The sequence below is a fragment of the Taudactylus pleione genome, unplaced genomic scaffold (assembly GCF_031769625.1).
Source record: "Taudactylus pleione unplaced genomic scaffold, aTauple2 ptg001032l, whole genome shotgun sequence".
NCBI classification, from domain to species: Eukaryota; Metazoa; Chordata; class Amphibia; order Anura; family Myobatrachidae; genus Taudactylus; species Taudactylus pleione.
This window is the reverse complement of record NW_028285433.1, coordinates 699,253-727,011: the sequence shown is the minus strand read 5'-3', so window position 1 is coordinate 727,011 and position 27,759 is coordinate 699,253. Positions and strand designations below refer to the sequence as shown.

Below are 27,759 nucleotides of genomic sequence, written 5' to 3'. Positions count from 1 at the left end.
GAAATTGCCTAAACATCCCAGCAATTTCGACCCCTCCTCTTCTAATGCAAGTATAAAGACCTTTTTGCATATGGTAGAGCATGACTACAAATCCACGAATAAAGAACATCGTGTATATCACAATTTGACTATACAGCAAAGTGCTACAATTGAGTCTTTGAGGAGGAATGATGATATTGTTATCCGGGTGGCTTATAAGGGCGGAGCGGCGGTAGTGTTGTACTGGGATCAGTATGATGCTGACATTAGAACACAATTGGCAGATGTGGCCACATATCAGCAAGTATGACAAAATCCAATGGATTCCATAAAGACCAAAGTTGACAGTCTATTGAATATGGGATTGTCCCATGGGTGGTTGGTTGAGAACATGGTCAGGTTACTGATGGTAGACCATCTGGCCTATTCTATCTTTTACAGCATACCAAAGATCCATAAGTCCTTAACATCACCACCGGACCGCCCAATAGTGTCAGCTTGTAACTCGGTTCTGCAACCACTTGCACAGTTTATTGACATAATACTACAACCAGTGATGGTACAGAGTGAGAGTTACATCAAATATACACCACACCTCCTACAAAAATGACAAGCATTAGTAGAGGCACCAATGAATGTAGTGTTGGTGACAATGGACGTAATGTCCTTGTATACCGTGATTCCCCACCATTGTGGGATTCAGGCGGTAAGAGTTATTCTAGTTACCACTGATTTTGCTGGTCCACCAGTTGAGTTCATTTGCGATGTTATTGAGTGTGTTTTGGTCAAAAACCACTTTCAATATTGTGATTCGTATTATGTGCAGAATGCTGGGACCGCAATGGGTTTGAATTTGGAGCCTGAGTACACCAATTTGTATATGACACAATATGAACGTACACATATTTATCCCAAATTCGGTCCCAGCATTCTGCACTATTTTAGATTTATAGATGACAACCTTATTTTGTGGCGGGACACCAGTGAATCTTTTCAAATGATGGTGGATGAGCTTGATACACTTGATACACCCATTGGATTCACCAGTAGGGTTGAAAGCACTAGTATAGTTTTTAGATGTGTCTATTTTTAGACAAGGACACTCTTTAGGTAGGACTCTTTTTCGCAAGTCCACTGATCGGAATACCCTTTTGCATGCGACTAGTCACCATCCCAAGGCATTAAAAGAGGGGTTACCTCTCTCGCAGTTTGTTCTCGTGATTCGCAACAATACACTTGGAGAGAATACTGATGTTCAGTTGGGAGAAATGGCTGCACATTTTATTGAAAGGGCATAGTCCAACAGAGTGGTGGCCAGATGCCTGAAAAGAGCCAGGAATATCTGTAGAAGAACTTCACCTAATAAAGGTGAGAGAACTGAGGGACGCCTAATTGTCACCACCCAGCACCAACTTTTGCACAAGCAATCAAGAAACATTGGCTGATTGTAGACAGTGATCCCAACCTAAAAAACCTGAGGAGATCTCCACTTGTTGCCTTCCAGAGGGGGCCAAACTTAAAACAGCTCCTGATGAGTCCAACTAAAAATTTTAAAAGAGAAGGTGGTTCATCATGGTTGACCAGGAGAAAGGTTGGATGTTACTGCTGCCTTGGCTGCACCACTTGTGGGGGGATGATAGCTGACAAGGAGTTTGCCCACCCCCACACAGGTGTAAAGTTGGGCATAAAGTATTGGCTTTCCTGTACGTCCTCATACGTTATTTATGCCCTGATGTGCCTGTGCAGACTTTATTATATTGGGAAAACGTCTAGAAGTTTCCCTGAATGGATGGCGAACCACAGGTGCTCTATTAGGCAAGCCTTACAAGACGGACAGAGTGACAAACCTGTCGCACATCATTTTTTGGAATACAGACATCAGGTGAAATCATTGAAATTCATCTTGATTGATCATGTCCCTAAGCCTGATAGGGGTGGTGACCACAATAAATTGTTATTGCAAAGAGAGGCACGCTGGATATTTAATTTGGACACAATTGCCCCGAGAGAGTTAAATGAGAATATAAATTTTAGGTGTTTCTTGTGAGTCAAGTGTAACAGTTCATGATTTAAGGTTCAGTGTTTATTTATAGTTTTTTTTTATATAATTTTTTTCTATTTTTGTCACATTTTGTGTATTTCTTGAATTATTGTCACATAGGTGTTTTATGTTTATAGTGACATTTTTTTTTGAGTAATGTAAGTTCAGATTTATAGTTAGATTTGGCACCTTGTTTAGAAACACTCATCTCAAGGACACAGGGGATGTGCGCCTGGGCAGATAGTTATTTTACCCCAGTGGTCTTTATTTCATTGAGGTTACCCCTATACATTGAGGGGTTAAGTGAGTAAACCTGAGGTCCTGGTTGCCATATAGTGCGCATGTGCCAGGCATTTATCGGGGCAGTGTGGATATAGTGAAGCAGCTGTGTTCTACACGGCTGGGCAGTGGAACACACTGGTGGAACGTATGACGTCATCAGATGCCCCCGGAAGAGCGGGAGCTCCAGTGTCATCTGGTTGGGACGCATGCAGAGTACATCCGGCGGCACACATGTAGATTGATTGCATCAAGGAGCGCGCATTTAGGATGGCCTGGGGTGAGTGTTTCATTTAGTTTACTCTGGATTGCGCAGGTGGAAATACCATGCTGTTATGCTGCAGGTCTTTAACGGTCCAGTATCAAAGGGACCGAGGTCGACAGACTGAGACTGAATAAGTATCTTTAAGACTTATCTTAACATAATGATGGACACTGTATTACCTTATTAGCTGGAGTGCTAATGCATTTTGTCAGCAATGCCACTACCTGACTGACATTACTCCAATATGTGCAAAGAGTTAAAACATTCCCTCACTGGGTGGTGATGAAGATATGTCTTGCCTTTTAAAGCATTAAAAATGACTTATGCTTGTCAGCATTATTTTCTAAGTATCTTGCTTGACAAGTGTGCCCTCTCTTTTCCGGATTTGTATATATATATATATATATATATATATATATATATATACATGACACACAACTCCATCAGCCATAACATTAAAACCGCTTGGCCCTACACCACTAATATTGTGTAAGTTTCCCTCATCCTGCCAAAATAGCTCTGACCTGTTGAGTCAAGAACTCCACAAGACCTCTGGAGGTGTCCTGTGGTTTCTGGCACAGAGACGTTACAGAGAAATTAGCAGCAGTTTCTTTAAGTCCTGTAAATTGCGAGGTGGGGCCTCCATGACTCAGCAAATCACACAGATGCTCAAACGGATTGAGATTTGGGGAATTTTTAGTCGACTCTTTGAAATCTTAGTCATGTTCCTCAAACCATTCCTAAACAGGTTTTTCAGTGTGTCGGGGTACATTATCCTGCTGAAAGAGGCCACTTCCATCAGTGAATACCATAGCCATGAAGGGGTGTATGTGGTTTTCAGCAATGTTAGGGTAGGTGGTAAGTATCAAAGTAATATCCACATGAATACCAGGACTCAAGGTTTCCCAGCAGAACATTGCCCAAAGCATCACGCTACCTCCCCTGATTGCCTCCTTCCTATAGTGCATCCTGGTACCATCTCTTTCCCAGGTAAACGATGCAAATGCACCCGGACATCTACATGATGTAAAACATAATGTGACTTAATAGACCAGGCCACCTTCTTCCATTGCGCCATGGTCTAATTCTAATTCTTACGTACCCAATGTAGGCGCTTTCGGCAGGAGACATGAGTCAGCATGGGCACTCTGACCGGTCAGCAACTACACAGCCCCATATGCAGCAAGCAGTGATGCACTGTGTGTGCTGACACCTTTCTATCATAGCCAGCATTTTTTTCAGCAGTTTATGCTACAGTAGCTCTTCTGTGGCATTGGACCAGATGTGCTAGCCTTCATTACCCACGCACATCAATGAGCTTTGGGCGCCCATGACGCTGTTGCCGGTTCAACGGATGTCCTTCCTTGGACTACTTTTAGTAGGTACTTACCACTGCTTACTGGGAACACCCCACAAGACTTGTCGTTTTGGAGATGCTCTGACCAGTCATCTAGCCATCACAATTTGGCTTTTGACAAAGTTGCTCAGGTCCTTACACTTGTCCCATTTTTCCTGCTTCCAACACATCAACTTTAAGAAAATGAAAGAAAGAACTGATGAATAGTAGCGCTCCCAATAAAACCTGAAAGTGTGGAGATGCTGCTGCCGAAAAAAAGAAGAATGTGCAAAAACATACAACCAAGTGAGTGAGCTCATTCCAACTATGGGCCATATTCAATTGCCGGCGAAAAGTTCTCACCGGTGACGTTATTTCACCAGGCAAGAACTTTTCCCCGTATTCAAGTGCAAAGAGTTTCCGCCGCTGCGAAAAGTCTTGCGCCTTGTAACCAGTGGACAAAATTCGCCTCTGAAAGGAGGTGGAAAAAAGTGCAGAATTGGGGGTTTGGAGTGCAAAGTTGTGACAACACCCCTGCAGCATTGGTACAGTCCCCCAAAGGTAAACTACATCAAAAAAAGTGGGAAAAAAAGTTTAGAACACCCCAAAAAAGTACTTTTGTTTTGGGGGAAAAAAGTCCAAAGGTGGGGGACAACTTAAAACTTAAAAACTAGCGGAGTAGACTTAGGGGGGTCCCCCAAGTATGCCCCAGGTGTTTTTTTGATTGCAGGTGCATGCTGAAGGTGAGTTTTTTGGTATTTTTAAAAACACATTTAAGCAAATTTTAAGCATGCTTCACCCATTTTCATGTACTCCAAATTTGCTGGGACTACTTATTTTTGTAAAAATAAAACTGCTAAATGCTATTCTTCACCACAAAGATGCTAAATAGCACCAAATGATAGCATTTAAGCATCCCAAATACCTTCAGCAGGTCTATTCGGGGTTATCCATAGTGATCCCCCATGTCAGTGCATGTTTTGGGGGGTGTCAGGCTGATTTCACCAAATCTGACAGGACTTTTCGCCGATTTCAGTTTCGCCGTGACGCGTTCTCCTGTCCTTTGCAATTGAATAGGGTGAATTGCGGTGACGAGCGCGATACTTTCCCGGAGGTAAAACTTGCGAGGACGGCAAAATCCGGCAAGTGAAAAGTCCGGCACTTTTCGTTGGCAATTCAATACGGCCCTATATATATAAACTATTTAAATTTATGCCAGAAGAGAGTTAGATCTTTTCAGCTGCTGTGTACAGTACATCAACTTTAAGAACTGAAAATTCACTTACTGCCTAATATATCCCATTCCTTGACAGATGCCACTGTAACGAGATAATCAATGTTATTCACTTCACCTGTCAGTAGTTTTTATGTTATGGTTGATCGGTATAAATATATATATGGTCAAATTTCAGCTATATTTTCTAACTTTATGATAATTTATTCCACAGTGTGTTATTTTGGAATATCGTGTTTTTGCCACTTTTAAACAACGGCTTGAGCAGAAGGAAGAACAAATGGTGCTGATGGCACCTAAAGTGCCATGGAAACGATACAACCAATCCGTTGCCTCATTTAAGGAGTTTAAGGATATCGTTGTGGGTAAGCAGTTCTTTAAAAACATTTTTGTTAAACAATTTATTTTTTTAGAATAGATTTTGTAGGCAGACAAACCATCAATAAGTGGATCACATAGACCAAATAGCAGATCATCATCTTACTGTATACTAACTCTAACCACTCACTGGTCTGTGTGGCCATTATGCTGGAGCGCAGAGTAACAGGATAACTGACGATTTTGCAACCTCATCTAGATGTTTGGTGCCCAGGCCAAACTGCCAGATAATTTCCAGCTTTGTTAAGACCTGTTCCTGCTTTCAGATGATGAATGCACATGCTTCTACTTTTCAGATTCAAATTATTTTAGTTTATACGTTATAGGTAATCACTTGTATACATTACAAAGTAATTTCTATGTTTGGTTGAATTACCAGTTGCTAGATTTACATTACTTAGGAAATAAGCATAAGCACATGTGAGTGAGCTTGGATATACAATTCTGACAAGCCACCCTCAGTCAGACGTTACCATACCACCAGGGAGAATGTACCAGAAGGCTCTAAGGGTTTTATTTACGGAGTGCAAGTTTTTGGAAGTGGGCAACATCTCCACTTCTAAATATACCCCTAAGTGTAGAATTTCTTAAATAGAGTTAACAATAAATGTATAGTAAAAAAATAACACTTAACTCTTAGGGGTAAATTTACTAAAGTGAGAGTTTTTAGAAGTGAGATCGCCCCGTGTGTAGGGACTGCCCGATATGTTGGCCCTCGGACCGTTGGTCGCATGAGTGGGTACACCGTACCGTGTGTAGCCACCTTAAGGCTGCACATGCAGTCATTTTCTTATTATGTATGGCTAATTCCAGAAAGGACCACTGGCGGGCAATATTTACCTTTGCATTTCACCAACAATATTACGTATTAAGTAGAATTTTATTTTTCATTTTAATTGTTCAAAATGTTTACTAGATACATTCTAACAGAGTGAGATCAAGTACGTGTACTGCAGATTTTAACTGAGATGCATAGTTAGCATTTGTGATATTCCATTCAAACCTGATGTATTTGGTCACATCTGTGAGGAGCCGTTATAAGCAGAAGACCTGACACTTGAAGATGAAGATACTTCAGCACAGGTGCTAAGGAGCATCTTGAAATGCTAAACATAAGGCAAGAGTTATTTTTGCTCATTTAATGCATAAAGTCCGCCAAAGTAGAAGGAGCAGACTAATATATGAGAGCTGTACATGGTAGGATTAAGACCTATGACATTTCAGACTGTACTGTACATATTACACAGTGCTTTACATGTAATAATTGTTCATTTCATTTGTATTGATTTGCTTTCCTGTTTTTTTATTTTTTTAGGTGTTTGGTTTTTCACTACTTTTTTTGCAAGTGCAGTTACTGTGTCATACGTCTTTCACATATTAGTTTGCTACAGGTAAGAGACTGTTGATGCAAATGTACCCTTTTATATTATGACCTCATGAAAAATGATCGTTACGTTTTTGCTTAAAAAAATCTAAGCAATGATCTCTCATTATCTTTATGTGTACCTGGGTAAATTATTGTTACTTCTTAGTAGAGATGTGCACTGACCCCCATGTTTTGGTTTTGGATCTGGATTGGTTTTGCCAAAACCTCACCTCCCTGTTTTGTATTCTGGTTTTATTCTTGGATCTGGATTTTTTCTTAAAAAATCATAAAAACAGCTAAAATCACTTAACATGGGGCTTTTTTTTTTTGTTCCTACAGTATTATTAACCTCAATGACATCTATTTCCACTCTTTTCCAGTCAATTTTGCCAACCTCACATCTCACAATATTGATTTTTTCATCTAGTAAAGGGCCAAAAGGTTGCATCCAGCTAGCTGGCTCAAAACTGAGTGATAAATAGAGTTCAGGACTGTGCAAACATGATGGTTGGGGTACCCCTTGAAGATTGAAGAACTGATATTTGATAGTTGGTGCAGCCACTGGCTGAAGTGAGAAGATTTGATATTGATAATTGGTGCAGCCCCTGGCTGAAGAATTGATAATTGGTGCAGCCCCTGGCTGAAGAATTGGTAATACAGAGCTAAGATTAGTCCTGCAACAGCCTTGAGGCCTGGAACTCTTAGCAAGTTGCGGCCATTACAGCCTTGAGGGCTGGTGAGGAGTGACGACAGGTGGCTTTTGGGCCGTGAAGCAGGGTGCGGACTTTGGGCCGTGTAACAGCCTTAAGGGCCGAGCACCCTTGGCTGAATGTCACTGTTGTGCGATTTGTGCCGTCGGGTTGACACAACAAGCAGCAACTGGTTCAGAATTTTCTTTTAAAAAAATTAAAGGAGCATGCAGGAGATACTGTTTGTGGCCATTACAATTTCTGGACATTCATAAACCATAACATTAAAATGTCAGGCCCCAACCAGCACATAATGGAAAGGAAAAAGGTGCAAGATGGAATTGTCCTTGGGCCCTCCAACCCACCCTTATGTTGTATATATGAAACAGGACATTCACAGTTTAACAAACCAATCACTTCAGCAACAGGGACTGCCACTTGTGGCTGAAATTATTAGTTTGTTTGGACCCCCCACAAAACAAGCTGCCAATGCGCAGTGGAAATTGGTGGCAATGGTCCCATACACAAAATGGCTTTACAATACATTAGATTATTAGATGTCATCATCGTCATCCCCATCAGCGTGTGCATCCTCCTCTTCTTCACACAATATGAATTTGTCCCCGCTGGAATCCACCATTACAAACGCTTCTGTATTTTTTGGACTTAAGTGCTGGTTAAGGTCTTCCTCATGGAATTTGTAATTCACTTGATGAACATCATCTTTTCCACATTTTGGGGAAGTAACCTCCTACGATGATCACTGACAAGGTTCCTGGCTGCACTGAAAACTCTTTCAGCGTACACATTGTAGACTGTGTAACTTAAGTACAGCAAATCCAGTTTGTGTAAGGGACTCCAAATTGACTCTTTTTCCTGCCAGTAGTGAACCAGATTGTCTGACATGCCTATTTGGATGCTATCCTTAAAATAGTCATCCACCATTCTCTGAATGGTGACCGTATCAGACAGTCAGGGTAGACATGTCACTCATTGTAGGCAGTTCTTTCAGACCCAACCAGATTTTATTAGATTTTGCTGACTGATCCGCATCACCATCTCTTAGGAAAATGTAGTTTTTTTCCTGGCAGCTGTAGAAACTGAAGGAGGAGATGCTGCCATGTCACGTTACCCTTGAGCTGACAATTTTTTCACTACCAGCTCTTTGCATCTTTTCAGATTTATGTCCATCAGAAAGAAAGACACAAGGTATGACTTAAACCTAGGATCAAGTATGGTCGCCAAAATATAGTGATCTGATTTCAAGAGATTGACAACCTTTGGATTCTGTAGAAGCGAATGAAGGGCTTGATTTACAAGTCCCACATATGTAGCAGAATCACTCAGTTTCAGCTCCTCCTTCAGTCTCTCCAGCTGCTTTTGCAAAAGTCTAATTAGGGGAATGACCTGACTCAAGCTGGCAGTGTCTGAACTAAGGGCCTGATTCTGACCCACTCGCGAGCGCTGAATGCTCGCAAGCGGGTCGATGGTGCCCTAGTGCTCATGTGCACGATGGAGGCTGCTCCGTCGTGCGCATGCACGAGACCCGGTGAGCGACGGGGAAGCCATCGCTCGGGGTCTCGCACCAAAGGGGGCGTGCTGTCGATGGTGAGTGACAGCACGCCCCCTTTGGTGGGCATGCCGGGGGTGTGGCTGCCCAGACGGAGGCGTTCCCATGGGAATGCCTACCGTCTGGGTCCGGCCCCACTGACATCACTAGTGATGTCAGTGGGGGTGATTTTGGCTCTGATAGAGCCAAAATCACTCCAGGGCTTGCGGCAACGAAACCCTACCACAAGGACGCTCATCATGGACGCTTGTATAAGCTGTGGGTGGTAACCCACAGCTATGCGAGCGTCCAAGAGGCCACTGCAATTTTAGGTAGGCCGGCCCTGATTCAGAGCAAGCGCTCTGGTCAGAGCGTCCGGCTCTGAATCAGGCCCTGACTTCACGTGTGGCAAGTTCAAAGGGTGCATTCCCGCTCTTTTCCCTATGTCATAGGCCATAGTGTAGCCTTGCATGGCCTTTTTCTGCTCCTCCATCTTCTGAAGCAAATAGAGGGTAGAATTCCACCTAGTTACTACCTCTTCAGCTGATGGCAGGGCAAATTCAACAGTTCTTGCTGGTGCTGCAATCTTCGACACGCAGTTGCTGAATGCCGAAAATGTCCAGAAATCTTTCGGGCCACCGAGAGCATCTCCTGCATGCCCCTGTCATTTTTAAAAAAATGTTGCACAACCAAATTCAATGTGTGAGCTAAACATGGGATGTGTTCAAATTCGACCACATGTAATGCTCGTACAATATTGCTGGCATTGTCAGAAATCACAAATCCCGAGGAGAGTCCAAGTGGGGTAAGCCATTTTGCAATGATTTCCCTGAGTTTTTCTAAGAGATTCTTAGTGCTATGCCTCTTACTGAAACCAGTGATACACAGAGTAGCCTGCCTCTGAATGAGCTGGCATTAGTTAGCTGCTGCTGTTGTTTGCACTGTTGGAGGCAATATACCTACCCAGTGGGCTGTCACAGTCATGTAATCTTTAGTTTGCCCTAAGGCGAGCTCAGGGAGGACAGAAACGTCCCATGGAGCAGAAGGGCAAAAGCTTCCACATATCTGTGGTTAAGTGGACAGTGGGCACAACGGCATTTCAGAGGACATTAGTAAGGTGTTTTTTAATGTCCTTGTACAGATTGGGAATTGCTATTCTAGACAAGTGGAATCTAGAAGGGACATGGTAGCGGGGACACACGACCTCCATTAACTGTGTAAAACCCACTGCATTAATGGTGGATACTGGACACACATCTAATACCAGCATAGCTGTTATGGCATCAGTAATCCGCTGTGCAACTGGGTGTTTGCCATCATACTTTTTTGCCAAATCAAAGGACTGTGTGACAGTGAATTGTTTGTTTGAACTTCTTGAACTACTAAAAGTAGTTTTCTTCCTGGTCCCCTTCTGGGATGAAGATCCACTCATAGCAACAGCAGCAGCAGCAGGCGTAACACTCAAGGATCATTCTGAGGAACAACGGATAGGAGAGGAGTCAGTCCTTATGATATTGGATGCCGGACTGCTTCCGATCATGAATGAGGATGTTGATGATGGTGTTGGTGGTGGATATTACAGGCGCTTGGATCTAGATAGAAGGGAGCAGCTTGGTGACACTGGACTGGTCATCATGACTGCTGCCGGCAGCTACAAGACTGGTATGTGGATCCTGCTGTCTGGTTATGTGACTGTCCTCCATACTCACTGCGGTCTAACAGCAGTGTCACCAAGCAATTATAGTGCAGTTAAGTTGGGGCTAATGCACACAACCACACACAGAAATGTTTTATTTATTTTTAACACTGGGGGTGAAGAGCACCCCTAAAAGAGGCAACAGCCCCTTGACTGACAGCAGCAGAGCACCACTGCACATGTACATTGCTGACAAGTGTGGCTAACACGCACAGGAAAAATAGTTTTTTGCTTTTCTTAACACTGGGGGTGCACCCCTGAAAGAAGCAGCAGCCCCTTGACAGACAGCAGCACAGCAAACCTGCACACCTACATTGCTGACAAGTGCACAAAAAAATTGTTGTTTTTTTTCATACTGGGGGTGGGTGAAAAGCACCCCTTATGGACAGAGCACCCCCTGGACAACATATCAGAACAGCCACCCTCTATGGACAACAGCAGCCCCTATGGACTACAGCCAGGCCCTATGGACAGGACAACAGCCAGCCAGCCACTATATATGGACAACAGACAGCCAGCCTCTATGGATTGACAGGACAACCTCAGTCACACAACAGCCAGCCAGCCCCTATATGGATAACAGCCAGCCCCTATGGACATTAAGCAACACTGTAGCCAGCCGTATGCACAGCAGCACAGCACAGCTCCCTCACTCTTCACTCTCCACAGCAGGAATGAAAAATGGCAGTGATCGCAGGACCTTTATAGAATCCAAAGCCCGCGAGAATCCGACATCAGGATGATAACGTTTTGCCTCGTTTTCAGATCCTAGTCAGGCGGGAAAACCCGAGCTGACTCGGATCTGCTTCGGACCCCCTAAATTCAGGTGGGTTCGGATCTCCGAGATACGAACCCGCTCATCCCTACTTCTTAGTGGAAGCAGAGAAAGTTAATTATTCCTTATATTGTTGGAAATGATGTGTGCAGAGGATCGGTATGATATCCCGCCGGACAGGATGTACAGTAATACCGACGCTGGAAGCTCGAGAGGACTAGATCCTGACACTAAAGGTATCTAATCTATCTCTAACCTTTCCCCCCCTAACCCTGCTATAGGGGTACCTAACCCTAACCCCCCCAAGTGCCTTACTCTAATCTCTGCCCCAGGGGTGCCTAAACCTAATCCCCCCTCCCCTTCTCCTAAATCTAACCCAGGGGTGTGCCTAAACCTAAGCTCCCCAGGGGTGTCTAACCCTAACTCTCCCGGGGGGGTGCCTAACCCTAAGTCCCCCCCAGGAGCCCCTAACCTAACCCTCCCCTGCAGCTGTCCCCTGCTGCTGCCCGCCTTACCTTTGTTCGATATGCTGGGTGTCGGTCTCGCAGCGTAAGTCTAATGATAGGTGTCGGGATTTTGACGCCTATCATTAGTACCTTGCCAAGATATGACTGCATACTGTGTGCAGGTGGTGATACTGCAGAGTTATATAGGTACACACCAGCAGATGACTCAAACTATGAACAGCCCAGTTAATTTAAAGATAGCAGGTACAGTTGTGCTCACTGTTACATGTACACTGGTAATGGAGTCATGGAGGTCTAATCTTTCAGCCCTTGGATACATGGACAAAAAAAAAGAGATATTGCTTCACACTGGATAATAGAAAAAGCAGGGCAGACCCAAAACTGGGGCATACAAGATATATAAGATAAATGCAAGTGTGAAAACAGGGCAGCGAAATGTTAGATGGCAAATATATATTGGCAAAGTAACACATTGGGAGGGGCATTCTATAAAAAAATAAAATTTAAGATGTGTGCTAAATAGGCAAAGGGCCATGTTTTAGAGAAGTACTGTCCAACTTTCTAGGTGTGATCTTGAACTGCGTTAGTTGAAATGTAGTAGAAGCTGTACAATGTCAGCATGAAACCACTGTGACTTCACTACATAAAGACAAAGTGTTTTATTGGCTGAAACACCCTCTGAACTCATCAGATAACAGCCCCACATAATTAATTTGATGTATACATTATCTCTGAACACTGGGAAGGCGTTCTCATCTTTACAAATGTGGAGAGAATGCCAAACCACCACAGACACAAGGTAATGAAACTGAGAGGACAGAAGTTAAAAGAGGTTGGAACAGTAGTTTGCCATATTTTCTGTTCCGGGGCATCTTTTGGTCCCATTGGACACAATGTGGTTTATCCTGGTTTTAGAGATGTATTTGGTGGGTATGAGACTGAAGTTCCGGGCACATTGCTGTTTAGCACACAGTGGACATGAGGCTTCTAATTGAGATAGTGATTGTACACTGAAGTGCCAAAAGTCATGGGATAGATGCCTAGTATTGTGTAGGACCCCCTCTAGCCTGGCGAAGTGCAGCATCTTGATGTGGTATAAATTCCTCAAGAGGACGAAAGATCTCTGGAGAGATGTTGACCCATGCCACCTGGATAGCTTCCCATAGCTACCTGATATTTGTAGGTGTAGGATCTTGGGTGTAAATGCTCGATTGGGTTCATGTTGGACATACATGGTGGCCACACCATTCATTGGAACTCTCCAGAATGCTCCCTGGACCAATTATGGACAACTTGGCACCAAATACATGGTGCGTTATGCTGCTGGAATATTCCATCATGTGGGGGTACATGCAAATGTTCATCAAGCAATGCAACGTAGCAGTTACTGGTCAATAACCTGTTCAGACAAACCAGCGGACCCAACTCATGCCATATGAACACACCCCACGCCATTATATAACCACCACCAGCCTCCATTGTGCCTTGTTGACAACTGGGGTCCATGGCTTCATGGAGTCTGTGCTACACCCAAACCCTACCATCAGTCCAAAACAAATGGAACCATGACTCATCAGACCATACAACATGTTTCCAGTCCTCTAGGGTCCAATTGGCAAGGTGAGGTGCTATGTCTGGTGTCGTATTGTTAACAGGGGCACTCAGGTGGATCTTCTGCTCCCATATCCCTGGAAGCTAAAGAATGCTGCACTGACCTGCTGGATATACATCTGGTACCTCTTGCATTGAAAGTGGATGTGATTTGAGCCAGTGTCACTTGTATGTTACCACGGACAATTCTGGCCAGGCGCCACTGGCCATGGTCATTGAGCATCCGTGGTCGGTCACTGTGATGTCCACTGTGGGTGGTAATGCCTTCCATGAGATATTACCGGTACACACGTGAGCCTGTAGAATGAGGAATGTTGAATGTCCGCACAACTTCGGAAATGGAAACTATCATGCCCTGTTCAAACTCTGATAATTCACATTGCCTTGCCGTGAACAGCCTAGCCGGTGTTCAAACTGACTCACAAGATGTCAGATTATGACTGATGCAGAATAAACACAATGAAATGATGTCTTTTTTTTTTTTTTTTTTTTTCATAATAGTTTTTATTGAAAGTTTAATACAAAGAAATGGGGATACAGAAGGAAAAAGAAGGGAAAAGGGGTAAGCCAGACATATAGCATATCACAATATAAATCAATCGATCTTGGTCCTTGTACATATAATTGATACTTAAACTTTTTAGGACAAGAAAAATGTTTTATAAAACACTTCACAACACATATAGACAAAATACTAAATATTCAGTTAATGGAGCTGCCCCGGATCTGCGTGAGGTGAACAGAGAACACCGGGAACAACCGGAACACTATAAATGGTGGAATGGCCTTGTTTTTCCCTATATTCTCCCCATTTAAACCATTTCATATGGATGGAATTGACGGAGGAGGAGTATTTCTCACCTGTTGTTTCAAAAACAAAATGCTTATGGATCTTGTTTTCTATGATTGTGATGTTGGGGAGAGAGGCTGTCTTCCACCCCTGAGCAATTGTAGCTTTTGTAGCAATCAGCACATGACCCATAATATATCTCTCGCCACGTGATAATTCCCCAGGATAGAAGTGGAATAAGGCAACTAGAGGCTCCGCCTGAATAGTTACACCAACTATTTTACTAATCATAAAAAATACTGCATTCCACAAGGGGCGAAGTAGAGGACAGGACCAAAAGACATGAAAGATGTCTCCCACCAAACCACAACCTCTCCAGCAATATTGCGAGACAGAGGGCCAGATCTTATGCAGCCTTTCAGGAGTAAAATATGCTCTCTGAAGTAATTTGTAATACATTTCTGAATGGTTGATACATTTGGATATAGTAAAACTGGAACGAAAAATAATATTCCAGTCCTCATCAGAAAGGTTCACAGCCAGATCCCTCTCCCATTTAAGCCGACACGGAAGTTTCCCTTTTTTTTTTAACATTAACATTATCTGATACTGATACCAGCAAGATATACCACCTTTGTGATTAGAGGATCGTAGGCGAGTCAGCAGCAGTGATGGGAAGGCAGGTTTTTTAAGTGGAGAAGGGAGGTGACTGTGCAACCAATGTCTCAGCTGTAAATATTTATGAAAGTCCTGCCTCGTTAAACCAAATTGCGTTTGAAGGGACACAAAAGAAGCCAAATCCTCCCCCGCGAATACATCCCCCAAAGAAGAGAGGCCCACCTTCGCCCAGGAACCTAAGTGCATATCAGGGATCAAATTGGCTATTGATCGGAGAGACAGATTAGGAGAAGGCAGGGAAATCTCTTCATCTAAGGAAACACAGGTATGCCAACATACTATTGTAGTCTGAACTGCTTTACAGAATCCCGGTCTGAAGGAGATTTCAGAAGAGGGCAGCCAGAATAGATCAGGAAGGGGAAAGGGGCGCATAAGTTCCCTTTCAATAATTACCCAGGGTTTGGGAGAGTCTATTATGAACCAGTCCCTTGCCTGGCTAAGTATACATGCTGAATGGTATCTCTCCAAGTCTGGGAAGGCCACTCCGCCTGTCTCCTTAGAGAGGGAGAGGGTATTTCTCGCTATTCTGGGTTGATTCCCCTTCCAAATATATTTAGTTAGTATTTGGTAAAATTTGTTACATATGGATTTGGATAGGGGTCTAGTAATGGTCCGAAATAAATACATTAGTTTCGGGAGCAGCACCATTTTTGCAGCTGCAATCCTTCCTAGCCAGGACACCTCATGTAGCATCCATTCTTTTGTTAAAGTTTCATAAGCTTTCAAGAGGGGCCCAAAATTACAATCAATAAGATCATGGTCTCTAGCTAAATGCACCCCCAGATATTTGAGGGACCTAGATTTCCATGTATATCTATACGTCTCCTGTAGTTTCTCCAAAATTACAGTTGGGATGTTAAGAGGGAGGGCTTCTGTCTTTGCTGTGTTGAGTTTGTAAAAGGACACTGCTGCGTATTGATCCAAAATGGCATGCAATGCTGGAAGGGACTCTTCTGGGTGGAGTAAACACAGTAAAATATCATCTGCGAATAAGTTTATTTTATGGGAGAAACCTCCGAGCAAGGGACCATGTATGGATTTGAGGGTTCTGATCATCTCCGCCAGAGGTTCAATGGCAAGCGCAAAGATGAGTGGCGAAAGTGGGCACCCCTGACGTGTGCCGTTGGTTATGTCAAATTTGTCAGATAGACAACCGTTTACAAATACCTTCGCAGAAGGGCAAGTATATAGGGCCGAAATGGAATCTAAAATACCTCCCTGGAAACCGAAACTGTGTAAAACCTTCATCAAATAACCCCAGTGCAGGCGGTCAAACGCCTTTTCGGCATCAAGCGATAGGATCAATAAAGGCTCCCTACGGTAGTCATAATATTCTATAATATTGAGAACTCTACGTGTATTGTCTGGGGCTTGCCTATGCATCACAAATCCGACCTGATCCGGTTTAATGAGAACCGGCAACAGCCGAGACAGGCGACTAGCAATCACTTTGGCAAACAACTTGACATCTGTGTTCAGCAAAGCAATAGGTCGGTAATTAGCTACAGCATTAGGGTCTTTGCCGGGTTTTGGTATGGCAATTATACGTGCCTCCAGCATTTCTTCAGGGAATTGCTTAGATTCCGTTGCTTCACCGAACACAGACAACAAAACCGGAGCCAGCTCAGCTTTAAATGTTTTGTAAAAGTTGGCAGAATAGCCGTCCGGACCTGGAGCCTTATCTGATTGCATTTTGCTAATGGCTACATCTATTTCCTCCAGAGTCCAAGGAGTGCTAAGGGACAGACAAGCCTCAGAAGACAATTTCGGGAGAGAAAGCCCACTCAAGAATTGCTCAATAAGGGCTGCCGTTGGTTGGGCAATATTGGGGTCAACTTTGAGGTTATAAAGTTGCGCATAATAGGTTGCAAAAGCATTAGCTATCTCTACAGGGTCCGATACTTTAGCCCCATGGTGATTGTAGATTCTCTGTATCTGCCCCCTAGCCCTTCGTCCACGTAATTTATTAGCCAACAGTCGACTTGCTCGATTACCAAATACATAGAACTTTTGATTTAATCTGGCAATATTACGCTGTACTTCTCTAAGTGAGAAGACATTCACCCTTTCTCGAGCATTGAGGAGTTGTTTATATAATATTTTATTAGAGGGGTCTGCTTTATGAGCTTCTTCAATTTGCGCTGCCTCAACTTCCGCTTTCTCATACTGTTGTTTATATTCTCTCTTAAGCCGAGCCGCAACTTGAATTGCTGAACCTCTAATAACTGCCTTCAATGAGCACCAAAAGTTAAATATGGAAGTTTCTTCCGGCTTATTGGTACTAAGAAAAATAGAAAGAGCCTCCTGAACTGCTTTATGAGCCTCCGGCTGAGTCAACAGGTGATTACCTAGTCTCCACGGGCCCGGGATTACTCTCCTATTCCCTATATCCCATTTAACAAAAAGGGGGGAGTGGTCTGACCAAGTCATGGGAAGAATATTGATACTACTAATAGATGATAAGGTCCATCTATCACATAGGGCCAAGTCTATCCGGGAATACGTCCTATGGACATTCGAATAAAAGGAATAATCTCTTACTGTAGGGTGTTTTGCTCTCCAGGCATCAAACAACCCGTGCTCTACTAAAAGCTGCTGGAAACCCTTAGAAAACTCCTGTGGTCTATTTGAACGGGAAGTTGTTGAATGGGATCTATCCATGGTTGGATCCAGGACCATATTAAAGTCTCCGAGGAGCAATAATGCTCCCTTAGAGTGTTTTTGTAAAGTCAAACAGAATTTTCTACAGAAGGCCAATTGCCCTGTATTTGGAACATAACATGAGACAATAGTAACCTCAACATTATCTAGTAATCCCACTAGAATTAGATACCTTCCCTGTGGGTCTGCATATTTTGAGGTTAGTGTAAATGCGCAATGTTGAGAAATAAGGATGGCTACTCCTGCTTTCTTTTGAGGCCCATTAGCTGTGTAGCAATGAGGGAATCTGATGTTATAAAATCTTGGAGGGGCAGACTGCTGAAAATGCGTCTCCTGAATCGCAACAATGTGGGCTTTAACCTTAGAAAAATACCGCAGTGCTAAATTTCTTTTTTGGGGAGAGTTCAATCCTTTCGCATTGATTGATAATAAATTAACCATATCTATACAGACAAGGTGTAAAATACTGTGCAGTGACCAACATCAAAATAACAATCCTGGGATTGCAAATCTGGCTGGGGAAAAGAGAAACACATAACAGGGTAACATAGATAAAAAGGAAAATAAAAAGGAAAAAAAAAACAGCAGACATTAGAAGGGGTATAAGAGAACATAAACGACCCCACTTGGAGCCAACAAGAGTCGTGTAAAAAACTACGACTCTTAGGAATTTGTGATTGGGGGGTAGTAGCCTATCCCCGTCACCCATAAACGAAAGTTAATTAACACTATAAATAAACCAAGCATAGAACCATATCTTTACATACAAACGAGATCACTCAGGCAATGCAATTATGTGAAAAAGATAGCACGTAGTTTCAGCCTCCCCCCCGAATTTACGGGGAAGGGGCAGGAAACATTACCCGTAAATAAACAGTACCCAAGTGTAACCCCCTAGGAGAACATGGCCATACAAAACTTGGTAACATATAAAAAAAAACGTATCCAAAGATACATACAAAAATTTAAATAAGTAACTGGCCTACTTGTAAATGAAACATATACTAGAATTCGAGTAAAATAATACAGTGAAAATGCATTATTGCCACTCTGAATAGACTAAGACATTCAAAATACTCACAAAACTTTCTCAGGCTATATATAGTAGCATACAGCAGAAAGAAAATTATAATGTGTACTTATGCTTGAAATCCCGCTATAGATCAGTCTTTCTGCAGGTTTTGATTGGATGAAGAATCAAAAGAATTTCCAGCAATGTTCCACCTAGATAGGGTTTTCCACCCTTCATCCAGGTTTGTAATTATGACTGTGGAACCATCACGTGACACTAGGAGTTTGGTAGGAAAACCCCATCGATAAAGTATATTAGCTCTCCTGAGGGCACTAGTAATTGGATAGAAGGAGCGTCTCTTTGCCAATGTTGCTTGAGAGAGATCACCAAATAATTGGAGGCCTTTCAAAGCCGCTGCTGATTCCTCTGAAGGTCTAGCTGCCTTCAATAATGCCTCCTTCATATGAAAGAAATGCATCCGCATTAATACATCCCTAGATGCACCCTCCGGAGCACTTCTGGCTTTTGGAAGTCGATGAATGCGATCAATAAGAAGGTCATCTGATCGCGCTTCAGGCAGGAGCTTCCGAAATAAATTCAACGTAAATTCGTGGAGACCACTATGGGGAACAGTTTCAGGAACTCCTCGGAGTTTAATATTGTTGCGTCTTGATCTGTCCTCCAAATCTCCGACTTTCTCCCGAAGAGCAGTAATTTCAGTTTGGAGAGACTCATGCTGAACTATGAGGTCATTGTGTGACCCGACTACCTCCTCCATTTTATTTTCAAGGTTATTTGTTCGATCACCGAGGTCGTCAATTGACTGTTGACAAGCTTGAAGAGTGGCACGAAATTCCGCAGCAACCTCTACTTTAAATTGTGAGAGGAGTAGTTTCATGGTGCCGACTGTGAGAGAGTCACAATCTTTAGGGGAACTCGGTGCAGAATCGGTATGAGTGGGGGAGGAACTTGCATTAGATGGAGTAGTCAATTTAGTTTTCTGGGGAGCCAACGTCTCCATCCCGATAGCTTTAACAGTTTGAGGAGAGGGTTTGAAAAAGGCTATTTTTGAGACAGATTTAGAGATTTTAACTTTTTTCGGGCCCATAGTAAAATCCAGCGTAATCTCTCACGATAAAAAAAAATAAAGTGAATAAAAATGGGTATCACGTGAATGTATGTTCCACTTAACTCAGAAAAGTGTTAGGCCATTGAGATATCAGGGTGACAGGACAGAGAATTTAATCATCAGGCATAGAGAACTGCATCAGTGTGCCATGTAATATACTTTTCGGCCACCAGAGGGAGCTCACACCTCATACAAGCTCTGTTTCTATGGGGAATATTGCAGAAAAAAAAAACCAAGATGGCGTCGTCCCGGGGCTCCGGAGCCCAGCGTCCCCCACACTGTGGTCTTGATATGGGGAACTCCCAACAACTTAGGTAAGTCCCCAGGGTACCTTTAGATATGTGTCTGCTGCCCCTGAGCTTGAAGGCAGCAGGTGGACACTCGCGGCAGCGCAGCTATGGAAGTCGGAGGGCCTCTGAAATCTAGGTCCCGGCTGCAGGGTGGAAGGTAGGCCGCAGCTCTCGGGGAGGCAGGGAAGGTCACCCAGGCACCGCAGACACCTCTGCTGGCCTCTCTCAGGGTGAGAGACGCAGGGGAAAGTAAATATTTGGCAGTAAGATGCCTTTAACCTGAGCAGTAGGCAGTTTTAGAGAAGGGCTATCAGGAGCTCTTAAGCCACACTTCCGTCCCTGATGGCTGCCAGGCCACGCCCCCCAATGAAATGATGTCTTGACAAAGGCTCCAGTGTGAGCCGAAACGCGCGTCGACCTAGAGGATTTTGTGACCCATAAACGCCGGAGGTATAATCATTTGAACATTTTTATCTTGTGACCATCATTATTATATGTGTTTTTTAAATTTCTACTGATATACTAGCCTGGTGGTTTCGTATTAGCCACTGGTCGTATATACATAATTTTTTGATATGTTGGTTACATTTAAATAAATTTGTTTTGGACTATTTATTTTTGCTATGGAGAATTATTTTTTTGGGATGGAATAATTTGTGTGGAGAGATTCACACGAGCGGTGGACGTACAAAGATACCTCGATGTGAGGATTCCTATGCCACTTTTAGTAAGTTGGGGTACGCCGCCTGTGTATTTAAGGATACCCCTTAAAGATACCTTTATGTATTTCGTCATCACCCTGCCCATGTGAGTTTTGGTACGCACCTGTTGGAAGTTTCTTATACGTCATAATGAGTGTTGGTGGACCCCTAAAAAGAAACCTTTATGGGAGGAACTAATCGCACTTTCATCAACTTAGTGGTGTTCTTTAAATACACCCCCCTCCCTGTTTTTCCATTGTAAACATATACACTATAAGCGTGTGAAAACATTGGCTATGTTTTTCTCTTTTATATTCACCTGCATTGAATGAGAAAACTGCATATGCTTCGATTCTTCAGATCCATTTAAAAGATAACAGAAATTCTACAAATTACAACCCTTTAAGGAATGTATATTTTATTTTCTTATATTTACTAGCGCCTAATACTATACCCTTGTGTTCATTTCATTTTGTTTATTGTGTATTAGAGGAGTAGGTGATATCCTTAAGAACTCAGGGGAATACCTTTGGACTGCTTGTGCGCAGTTAGGTTGTGGCTCGACTATATATATATTTTTTCATTATGACTGATGCAGGTCTGGGTATTTTCAAGATGTCACAGTACGGTGACGCCACCTACAATTACTGTTCCTTTACATACTGTTATCCCATGACTTTTGGCACTTCAGTGTATATAGTTAGGCTTGTCATTTCATCCCTTTTATTAGAGATACATATGATTACACAGATTCTGTGGCTGGCTGGCTGGCTGGCTTCAAGTCTCCATTTCACCTATTTTTAATCAGCCACAGAACATGTGTAATTCACGTATGTCCTGAATTAAAGGGATGATATGTCAAGCCTAATAAAGGGTACAATGGACATGAGGTTGGTTATAATGGTAGGCATGCAGCTATGGTAGTTATGGGGTTGCTAATCTAAGCACAGGGTTTTACGTGGTGGGAGCTCACTTTGTACAAACCAGTTAGTGCTGATATGATTTCAACTCTGTATAGATGCCAGTGGCCACTCTCCATGACTCCTGAGTCCTTCTTACTTGGCTCAATACAGCGATAGTTCCTATTGCTTGCCTCTAACAGGCCACTGAAGGGATGATGTGTAATGATGGTTATTGTAGAACATTACTAGTAGTACAATGTATCAGCCAATAAGATTTCAGAGCTGCCTTTAATCTTTCTCATTGTTTACTTCATTTTATAAATAACATTTGTTTAGGGTAAGTTAGCTGTTCATCAATGTGGCTACTTAACTAATAATCCTTTGGTGTAATATGTTTACAGAAAACACATGAGGAGACTCTGGATTGGGGAAAAAGGTTTCCTTCCTATAAAATATCACAAACCTTCATCCTCCCAATGTGTGGTAAGTTTCTTCTTCTGAACATTTTTCAACCCCGAACACATTTTGTGTCAAATGTTCATTGAAACCCCAGACCGTATCACTACATACATATATCATACTGCGGCCAGGTGGATGAATCAGCAGTGGTATACCTGGCAGAATAGGTAGTACCAGGTGTGGCTGTAAGCGTCAAGGTACATCCAACTGCTGCCCAGTCTTCCAACAGCATTGTGATAAATGATGTGGCATTAAGGTATATTTACTAAAGATTGTCTTTTCAAAATTGGCAATTCTCTGCAGGGCTGGATTTAAAAGGGCAATAGTGATACAGGCAATGCAAGTCTGATTTATGTGGGTATTAGTATTGTACTTTTGAATCCAGCATTCAAAACCGCTGAAGATTGGTGATCTTTTGTAAATATGCCCCTTAGGTGTTTACTGTCCCTTTAAGCAAAGGACCCAGAACAAGGGATGCCAAGCCATTCAAGGGAAATTAAAATCTCTGGGTAAACATATTGTGCAGTACAATTAATAAATTCTGTCATTTTACAATTCTATTACACAGTTCCCTATATATTTAAACTTTAAAATAATAGCGTCTGCAATATTTAAAAGGAGGCATGTTATTAATTAAAAACTGAACAGTCACAAAACTGATTCACAGACACAGAGCCTGATTTAGAGATGTACAGTACGTTCACTATGATGAACGTACTGTACATCTCCGATGGTTATGGGTCTGTGCCTGCACAGGACCCGCTCTGCACATGTGCAGAATGGGTCCTGCAATTACGCTTGCAGACCCCCCAAGCCACAGCATAACTGACATGCTCCAGCATTTGGGGGATGGAGTGGGGGCATGGCTGGTCACCATTACCAAAAACGGGGGGTGTCGGGATGAGGTCAGAGTCTGCATCGGTGGACACAGATTCCTGGCCTCTGAAGTGACCGGCACCAGGTCAGGCTGTGGGAAGCTTCAGCTGATGCAGCCTGACAACAGGAGCAACCGGTCGCGATGGTGCCTGAGGTGTCTGAAACCTCCATCTGCATTAAGATGGACAGAATTGCAAAGCTGCTTGTGTGTTGCTATGCAATTCCGTCCATCTCTGAATTAGGCCCTAAGTATGGATCATGTCAGAAAAGGGCTAATAAACCATCCTGAAGTTATTCTTTATTATTGTCTTTCAGTGGCAGAATATCAAAAGAAGATGACTTTTGCGTGGTGCTATTACTATTGCTGGCCACACACAAGGCAATATTTCAGGCAATGTCAGTAATATTTCTGGCAACGTCACCACATGACCAATATAGCCAATTCTATTAAGATTAGTGTGCCCACTATTGGCCAATTTGGTGAATGTGAAGATGAATCTGAGTCCTATCATTATAGTTTTATTTAGTTTATTTCTGACCTAACATGTCCAACAATGTGTCCAGCAAATTGTATGTTAATATGTATATTTACATCTGTGTTAATGACTAGTGTTGTTAACTTGATGTGGCCTTTACACACATTCCAAGCCCAATCGAATGAATTTTAACAGCCCACATAACACCGCCGCCCCCCCCCAAGCATCTCTGATCTACTTACTACCTAGCCCCACAACATGACCCTGACCCTGACAAATTAGACAGAATGTGTTAGGTTGTTAGCTGAAAATACAGAAATGGAGAAAAGTTAATTCTACAGCAGCTACGGATAAATTTACTATGATGGGAGTTCTATTTAAGAAGTGATGTTGCCCATAGCAACCAATCAGATTCCAGGTATTATCTTCTAGAAGGTGCTAGATAAAAGAGAAGTAGAATCTGATTGGTTGCTATGGGCAACATCACTTCTTAGATAGAACTCCCATCTTAGTAAATTTACCCCCTACTTGTTACATGTTTCATATTAAATTATTGTAGTCAGTGCCGATTTTCTAAGAGAGGATAAATTGTTCCTGGATTCTCGGTAAGTACATTATGCTAGTCACATGTTAACATAGTACAGCTGAAGTTGGGCAACGAGTGTGACACGAAAAACATCCAAAATGCCCAATAGTAATCTGACTGTTATTGATCAGATCATATGTAACATTTTGGTATCTGTAATCCAAAAATTACCACTATTGGCTTCTGGTTGCATTAACTGGCCCCAGTGAGGACAGAATCGATCTGGTTCAGCCCCAAAAGACTGAATGGACTTGTCTTGTCAGTTTGGCTATAGATATAGACAAATATATATCTCCTTCCAAAACTGCCGGCACTTCTATATCAACACTGCAGCCAGTGCCGGTGCCATAAATCATAATGTCATAGAAATCCAAGTGAAGAAAAGGCACTCGTGGAACACAATTTCATAGCAACAAAAACCAAGTGTATTAAATCATGGTCAACGTCCCAGGGCATCAGCCCCTTCGTCAGGACACACTTGGTTTATGTTGCTATGAAATTGTGTCCCATGAGTGCCTTTTCTTCACTTGGATATATATGTGTATGTATATATACTGTGTATATATATATATATATATATATATATATATATATATATATAATAAGGGCACGGTTGTGCCCTTATATTAAGGCTGTGTGTAAAAATCTGCATTTCTCCCTTAGAGAATTCCGGAGGGGGTCAGGATGTTTAAGGGCTACACCTCAAAAGCTATTGGAGGTACCGAGCTGAAATTTGGCACGGGAGGGTAGAACTGTCGCTCAGTGCTGCATGCCAAATTTCAGGGCAAAAACATCAAAAATTAGGATTTGGGCGTAATCTAAAGTTCCAACTGTCACATTTTTCTGACATTCTCAATTAGGACCACTTTTATGCTGTAGTCTATGTTTTTTTGGGGGAGGGCATAACTCAGGGTAGGGGCAAATTTAGAGTTTGTTTTATTAGGTAGGTATTGTGCCAGGCTAGGGCCTTTTGTGGTTCAGGTAAATTAGAAAGTTACTGTTTTTAAACTATTACCTCAAGAATCTGATATTGTATAGATAGGTGTTTTCAACTTGTTGCGCAGCTGCAGTAGGAGCCTTCAGATGGCCGTCGTTTGTGGGTGGTAGCGTGGGCCGGGTCCGGGGGAAAGGAAGCCGATGTTTGCTGCGGCCGGGATGCGGGGGAGAGGAGTTAGCGGGTGGTAGCGGGCATTAGTGGTGGCAGTGTGGGCGGCGGTGTAGCAGGTGTTAGGACCCAGGAAGGTAGCAGCACACAGATGCAGGCTCGAATCTGGTATATCCTTAATACCTGCATCTGTGTTTCAAAAAAAAAAACACAGAAGCAGGGATGGGTCAGTGAGACCCGTCTGTGCTTCTGTGTTTAATTAAATAAAAAAACCTGTGTAGAAAAAAAAATTAATAAATGGCGAGGCCCCCTCCCCAAAAACAACAAACAGCACCGGACTTTGGAAAGCCAGTACTGGTTGTGCTAAATACAGGGGACAAATGACGTAGGGGCCCCCTGTATGAACCACAAACAGCGACAGGCTTTTGAGAACCAGTCCTGGTTGCCAAAATATGGGGGACAAATGATGTAGGGATCCCCCGTATTCAGTACAACCAGCACTGGGCTCTGAGCCAGCCCTGGTTCTGGAAATACAGGGGGAGAAAATGCGTAGGGTCCCCCTGTATTTACCTGGACCAGCACCAGACTCTTTCTAGCAGGGGGGAGGTGATGCCACAGCCAGGGGAGCCCTTTCACCGGGTCCCCCAGCCGAAGCATCACCCTTGACCACTAGTCAGCCCAGGCCGGGAATCCATGGGGAGCTGAGGGTCCCCCAATAAAGCGGTCCCCCTCTCCAGGGCACCCCAGGCCCAGGCTGATAGCCCGGGGCTATCCCCAGCACACCTGGGTGGTGGGTGCCGAGTTGATTGTGTTGTGTGGTGCAAGTAAAGTTAAAATATTGTCTTTTGCTGTGGAACTACAGTCCCCAGCATGCCTCCCCCACATGCTGGTACTTGGAGAACCACAAGTATCAGCATGCGGGGCATTACGGGCCTGCTGGTAACTGTAGTTTCACAGCAAAAGCTATATTAAAAAAACACACAACACACACACCATAGAAAAGTACAATTTTATTAAAACATACATGCACACACACATGTACTCACACATACATGCACACTATCTCACATACTCACCTATGTATCCAGCCAATCTGTCCTTTTCTCCAGTAGACAATCCAATGGAGTACCTGTAATAAAAAATCCATACTCACCGTCTCCTATGCGTGGCTGTGTCCTCTTCAGGCATTCCAGGGTCTTGGCAAAAAAAAACAACTGAGATACCCGGACCCTCGCACATTAGTAGCGTTCTCTAAGGACACTACTACCCGAATGACAGCTTCACCCGGCATTTCAGTTCAGAAATCCCGGTGCGGAGCGCTCATTGGCTGAGAGAGGCGAGCCTTCCGTTTCTCATCCAATGAGCTGTTGACTTCAATGGTGAGAACCGAGCATGCTCTTTATAAAAATGGCACCTCAGCGCCATTTTTGAAATTCAAAGATGGCCGCCACAAGCCAATCACGGCTCACAACGTCATCGCCCCGTCCCTTCGGCTGGCTTAAATACAGCCAGCTTGAGGCGCCGTCCACTCAGTTGTCGGCCGGGGAGCTGGAGAGACCAGCTGAAGGAAGACAACGCCGTAGAGGTCCTGGATGGGCGGCGGCCGCCACCCTTCAGTTAAGACTCCGTAGAAGTCCTGGGGGAGCGGCTGCCTTGAAGGTCCATGAAGGTGAAGGTCTGGCAAAATAAAATATTTTAAAAACTGTCTTCTTTTTTAAATTGTAATATTTCTTTTGCAGGGGTACTATAGGTACCGGCAGGCCCATTAATTCCCCACCTACTGGTACTTGTGGTTCTCCAAGTACTGTACCAGTTTGCAGGGATGCCTGCTGGGACCTGTGGTACTACTGCAAAAGACAATATTTATATTATCATATGCACCACACTTTACATAATCAACCCGGCACCCACCGCCCAGGGGTGCTGGGGATAGTCCCGTGCTATCAGCTTGGGGTGCCCTGGAAAGGGGGACCCCTTTATTGGGGGATCTCCTGCTCCCCAGGGATCTCTGGCCTGAATGGGGTAGAGGGTGCGGAAGGTGCGCTCGCCCTATGGGTGTAATGCTGGAGTAATAAGTGTGGTAAGAGGAGGTAAGAAGTGTGGCTATGCATGTGTGAGGTTTAAATGTGGAACTTCCGGGTTCTGTGTTTCTAGCCACACTTCTTACCTCCTTGAAGAAGGCAGAGCCCCTGCCGAAACGCGTCGGAAACCCCCTACATTCTGACACCACAGCCAGCTTACACCAGAGCTCTTCATTCCCGCGGAGAACTCGGTCGAGCCTTGCTGCTTCCAGAACCCTCTCTACCCACCACCTGCAGGGCCGCGCTGGGCATCACACCTAGCAAAGCCCTGCGCACCCCTCTTGATCACCACTCCACCTGCTAGACCCAGGCGACCACGCACCGCCCCCTGGGAGCAACCAACACCAG

The 27,759-nt window shown here is 43.5% G+C and overlaps 1 pseudogene; it reads left to right on the top strand.

Annotated features, from left to right (window-relative positions):
* Positions 1 to 27,759, top strand: part of LOC148454031 (stimulated by retinoic acid gene 6 protein-like) — a 156,053-nt pseudogene that overhangs the window by 48,932 nt on the left and 79,362 nt on the right.